Source organism: Eubalaena glacialis, chromosome 13, assembly GCF_028564815.1.
Source record: "Eubalaena glacialis isolate mEubGla1 chromosome 13, mEubGla1.1.hap2.+ XY, whole genome shotgun sequence".
Lineage (NCBI taxonomy): Eukaryota > Metazoa > Chordata > Mammalia > Artiodactyla > Balaenidae > Eubalaena > Eubalaena glacialis.
Window position 1 is genome coordinate 54,041,538 of NC_083728.1, and position 6,139 is coordinate 54,047,676.

Genomic DNA, 6,139 nt, shown 5'->3' on the forward strand with positions numbered 1-6,139 from the left:
ACGTTCAATACATGAGGGATAAAATGATTTGAGTTCTATCTTCACCTGGATATTACTGTATCCTCGGCTATCCTGGGGCTCACTGGGAAATACTTATACATGGTGCCTTCTGTTGGATGGAAGTTTTAATGGGGTCGCTGTAAGTTTCATCTATCAAAAACATTTCTGAAACTCAAACCTGAGTTTGCTGGTAGACACTGTAGGTGGAGACACTCAACTTTTACCGTATCACCACTGGGCCAAGGTTGCTTCAGGTTTAACCAACAATAAATTATCAACTGAGAAGTGGGAAAAGCACGCACATCATTGGCAGGACTGCATGGACATTGCTTAAACCACTGACCAAAGTCTGCAGGTGGAGGTCACTCTGCATGTCCATTATTCTCTACGTAGAGCTATTTAGAAAGATAATATTTCCCTGGCTTAGGACCTTGCACTGTGTCTCTGAGGGTAGACATTGCATGAATCTGAATCCTCCTGGGAAATATAAGCCTAAAATGTATTCCATAGTCGTCCAATGTATAACTGTCATTTCAGATCACAGCCATGATAAAGAAGCATGTGCACTGGGGCAAATAGATGATGGTAGATGTGAAAATGTGACCCTAATTAGCAAACGTGCTTGTACCTCTTCTTGTTTCTGGAGACCAGCTCAAGTTTGCTTCCTTTGATGGAGCCAAAGACAGGTGGGGAATTATACAATCATTGGATACATTTTGGATTGTCCATTTGAACATCCCAAATGGTGAAATAAGATTATCACTGTCCCAATAATTTTTTAATCCAACCATTGCCTGAACCTGTTTTAGTTCAACCCCAATCCTCGCTCCTTTTGCCCACATTTAAGGCCATGTGTTCCCTCCCAGGCTTTTTCAGAATCACTCAAATTTGTACAGTCAATAGACCCACAGAAATCAGAGCTGCACTGGACCTCAGAGAGCCTCATTCTACAGACAAGTACCCAGGTGAGCATCCAGACAGAACAGGTAACTTACCAAAGTTTACACACCTGGTTAGTGCCCGATGCAGCACCATAAGTCTGGCCTCTCCATCCCAAGAGGAGCATTCTTTCCATGGGGCCTCAAAACTGTTATTTCAGTTTGCAAGGACCCCATCCATCACTAACAACATTTGATCAAGTCAGAACAGGTGATTTTGCCACTATTCTCCTACCAGCCCAACGTGGATTCTTTGGAAAAGTATCCGTGTGATTTTGTCTGCTACACATGAAGCCACATCTGCTGACAGAGATGATAAGCCATTCATTGGGGGAATTAAACCAATGTATCATTTTATATTCACAGCTATCCCTGGGACTATACGTGGTATTGTTTCCACAGTATTAATTGTTCTAACCTTCTGAGAACATAAAGCAGGTTAAAGTTAAAGTTCTCCCCACTGGGTTCTATAAAAACAAAATTTGCTAAACATTCTCAAAACCCAATTCACTGGAAGTCCAGGAAGAAAAGATGTGAGGGTTTTAAACAAAATTGTCTCCTGTTTTTACACCGTAAAACAATGAACTTTGGTTTGTATGGGACCTTGTCAAGAGCCAGGCAGAGGCTGGCTAACATGATCCCAAATGTTGGGGTATACGTTTTCTAGGGCAATTATGTTTTGAATTGTCTACTGGTGTGGCTTGGTCCCCCTTGAAAAAGCTGGTTGTTCTTGGGGTCAATTGCCCAGGAAGGAAACTAGAGAGAGGACCCATATGTCTCTTGCTTTTAATCTCTTGGCTTTGAGGAGTTGAGACATCCAGGTATGTGGGACTCAGTTATAGGGGCTAAGATGGTACCTGCCATTTGGGGATACAAAGGCATCTCTGAGAACCTCATGAAAGCTGTGGACCCCATTCCCAGAAAAATGCACAGGCACACAAACATTCTATTACAATTACAGGGCATCAATGGACCTTGCTGAAAGTCATCAGTGGATTTCCCAACATCCACCCAGGATCTGATATAGCAGCAATCTGGGGCCTAAGAGGAGTGCATCCTCTGCAAAGCATCCCAAGAATAAACTAAAACAAAACAAAACCAAAAAACTCATACCTTATAGCCGGATTATCTAGGTTCCTTTCAGTGTATATTTCCATTTTACAATCCGGAAGACTTTAGGAAATTTTGTTGAGTGTCAGACTTTTTCAAATATACAATTAAGGGGAAAGGCTGCGTCCCTACTCAGGCCAGAACGTGGGTGAGAAATCTCCAAGAAGAAGGTTACTTTTGGGAGGACAAGATCTGGGCTGTGTGGTCCAGCTACCCCACACCTGGAGAATATGCTCCTTGGATAACCTGGGGTTTGTTTTTCTATTTAGGAAGATGCACGTGCTTCACAGTTGACTGTGAAATCTCATGACGTCAGTGAGGATACTTGGACAGTACAATCCCAGCCATCAGAGGCTGCAAGATCATCCTCGCAGTTTGGTCTTTCTTTCCTGAATGACCTGGCTTTCGTGCAGGGAGATCTGTCTCTGCTTCTGCATCTTGTTTCAGTCTCGCTCACACAGAATGAATAGAAGCTAATGTTAAACCAAAGACAAATACTGGATGGTACCACATGTGGAATCTGAAAACAAGGAAAAGTTGAACTCATTGAAAGAGAGAGTGGAGCGGTGGCCGCCAGGAGCTGGTGGGTGGCGGAAATGGGGAGATGTTGGTGAGAGGGTACAAAACCTCAGTTACAGGATGAGTAAACTCTGGGGATTCCATGTATAGCACAGTGACTGTAGCAATAATACTGCACTGTGTACTTGAAATTTGCTAAGAAAGTGGATCTTAAGTGCTCTCACCACAAAAAAGGGTACCTATGTGAGGTGATGGAGGTGTTAATTAACTTGACCTTGGTAATCACTTCATAATGTCTACATGAATCGAATCACCACCTTGTACACTTTAAATATATAACGTTGTATTTGTCCATTATACCTCAATCAATTATACCTCAATCAAGCTGGGGGGATAAAAGAAGAAAAAGGGAAAAACCCTCCCCCCCGGAAGTCCACTCTTGAACCTGCAGTAGCTCCTGGGCGGCAGCAAGCTGAGTTAGTCACCCTCACCTCCTGGGTCTGAGGGGTGGAAATGAGTTACCTAAAAAGCTTCTTTTTAAGGAGGAGGTATCTCCCTGCAGCTGTCCTCAGAGTAGGTCAATAACACGTTGAATTTCAGGAAAGCAGCTGAAAGCTGGGGACCCAAAGTGAAATAGCAGAGGTGACAACAGTCCTGGCGACCCTCCCACGGGGAGGGAATGGGAGGGGGTGAGACTTAGGCAAGGTTGGCACCAGAAAGACCTAGACGTGGGTTCCAAGGAGGGACTAACATCTGCCACGGATCCTGCAAGGGCAGAGCTGCTTTCCAGGACTTGGAGGGTGCAGGGGTACAAGTCAGGTCACCACAGAAGGGACTCCAAGACAGGAGACATGACAGGGCCTGCCACAAGTACTTATATGTGCACAGAAAAAAAGGCAGTGCCTTTAGCAGAACTGGTCAGAGAGACCACCAGGGAAATTTGAGAACACGCCCAGGAAGGTAAGGGGAGCTGGTGAGCCCCTCGTGAGGTCAGAGGAGGAGAGACCAAAGCTGGGAACCGGGAACCACATCATGAGAGACACAAGGGAATGAAAGTCTTCTCAGTGCAAGTCAAGTGTGGTTGAGTCTCAAAACTAGACTATCCCACGTATGACATCCTCCTTAACAAATACTCCTGGTCCCAGAAAGGTTTAAGGCCCGTGGTAGACTTCTCACCAGGCTTCCTTGATCTGCAGTCAGACACTAGTCAGAAAAGACGAGGAAGAAACAAAGCTCCCTTCTGAGTGTGGGTCTCTCGAGATTCCCAGGATTAGCAAACACCACTGCATTCACAGAGTCTACCCTCTGAGCAAAACCTCAATTTTATTTTGAGGTTTGAGGCAATTTCTAATAACAGAAATCTATGCTTGACTCATCTCCCCCACCAGGAAAGATGCAGGGTGAACATCTGTAGGGTCCCGGTTGTCAAGGCTCGGCAAGGCCTCGTGAAACATTGACCCTTAGAGCAAATACTATCCTTGCCTTTGCACCTGGCACAAATGGATAATTGCATGATATTTAATACATGCCAGACTTTTTTGGCTTCTGCTCAGAAGTCATTCCACATGGAACTTAGTCTTCTCGAGGGCTTTGTGGGGAGCCAGCAAGAACAGGTGAGGTAGACAGGAGGCTGCTGGGAACACTTTGTCCTGTTTGGGACGTTTTGTCCTCTTCTGATGCTGGGGTTTGCACATCCTTCCCGGAGGTTGTTGCACTGACTTTCCTCCCTGCAGATTCCTCGAAGGGACCTTCAGTCTCCACTCACATGAAACTCCCCTGAACGTTCTCAGGGGTTGTCAGATTCTAAAGGAAACCCGATCTGTTCTCATCCTCAGTAAACTGGTCCTCTAAGTTGAGCTGATTCTTCATGGAGGTTCAGGCTGCTGCTAAAACTGGATCCATGATTTTAGTTCCTTTTCCTCTTAATCTTGTTTGCAAAAGATATGATGCATGTTATGTAAAGCATTTGATTGTACTTTCTGACCTGTGCCTGAAGGTGGGAATTGAACATGAGAACCACTTACCTCTCAGTTCCTTTGAAGATTCCGCTCTGCAGGTGAAGACTTAGTGCGTGGGTGGCTCCAGTTTTTACATATTTTTGGATTGAATTTCACCTAGTGCTTATGGCACCAACGGCAACATAGCATTTATAAGAAAAAGCAAATGAAATTGTAAACAAGTGAGACAAAATTGAAACAGGGAACATCAGTGTGAGAGGGGATTTGCAGAGTTTTGAAATTTTTGTTAAGCAATTTATTTTTTCTAATCTTGTTCCATGTAGAAACTTTTAAAAGTATTACAGGAAAGCAGGGGTAGGGGTTGGGGTGAGGTGGGGAAGGCACAAAATTGTCTCATATTTCTACCATCCAGACGCAATACAGTTCCTCTTGGCCTATTTCTTTGCTGGCGTTTTTCTATGCATTTTGATCACAGTTGAGATAAAACTATATATAGCATTCACCATCCTGTGAATATTTATGTAATGAACAATTTCCGATATCATTAAAAGTATAACATAAATATTATTCTTAGGAATCACATAATATTCTACTGCCTGAATGTTCCATGATTTACTTAACCACTGCTTTAATGACAGGTATTTACGTTTTCAGCTTCTCACTTTTTATAAATAAACCTGCAGCGGCCATCTTTGAATCTTTGGCCATAAATCTGGGCTGTGTTTGGGATTATATATTCAGGAAATATTCTTAGAAAGAAATTTATAGGGTCAAAGGAAATGGACATTTTAAAGACTCTGGACAAATGCTGTGAAATTGCTGAGCTGCTTGCTTTGGAAACAGATGGACAGAGCAAGAGGCACAACTGCATTGACACTAACAGATCGGCTCCACTGTCTGTTATGCAAGCAGAAGGGCAGGATCTACTCCCCATCCTGTGGGGGTGAATCCATTGAATACAGAAATTATTCAATAAACAGAAGCTATAATTAGACTTTCCTGTATTTTCCAAGTTTTCTACAGAAAATTTATAAACAGAAAAGCGGCTGTGATTTTTTTAGAGCTGCACGACAAGGCCATTGCCCTTGCTTCTCAAGCAATACATAGTAGGAGAAGCACCATTGCCCACCCAGACCTAGTACACCTGATGTGGTTTATAAAGCCCCCTCCAGAGCATTTCCTTAAGGGATCCTCTCCACTACTGCTTAATCTAGGCAGCTCAGGTATCATCATGACCATCGTACAGACGAAAAGACTGGGCTCCCTCAAATGTAAGCATCTTACTGAGGAAATGGATGAGAAAGCCTGTTGGACAACCAGGATCTGAAAGAACTGACATTCTTTGTTTTCAGCTTCTTTAACTTAATCTTTTTCTTGTTTATATGAAGTCTACATGCTGCTATGGAAACAGAGCCTGGGTAGGCCCCAGCGTAGTACGAAGCTGAAGACAGAACAAGTGCATCTCTGCTTAATGCACCACTTGAACTTTGCCTGGTGAGGAACTGGCTGCATTCCTGACTCTCCTTTCTCTGAGCTTGAATAACATGAGGGCGGGCTGCTCTTTGTAACATGTTCTTCTCCCCACTGGGGAGAAGTGATTGTTGGTATTAGGGC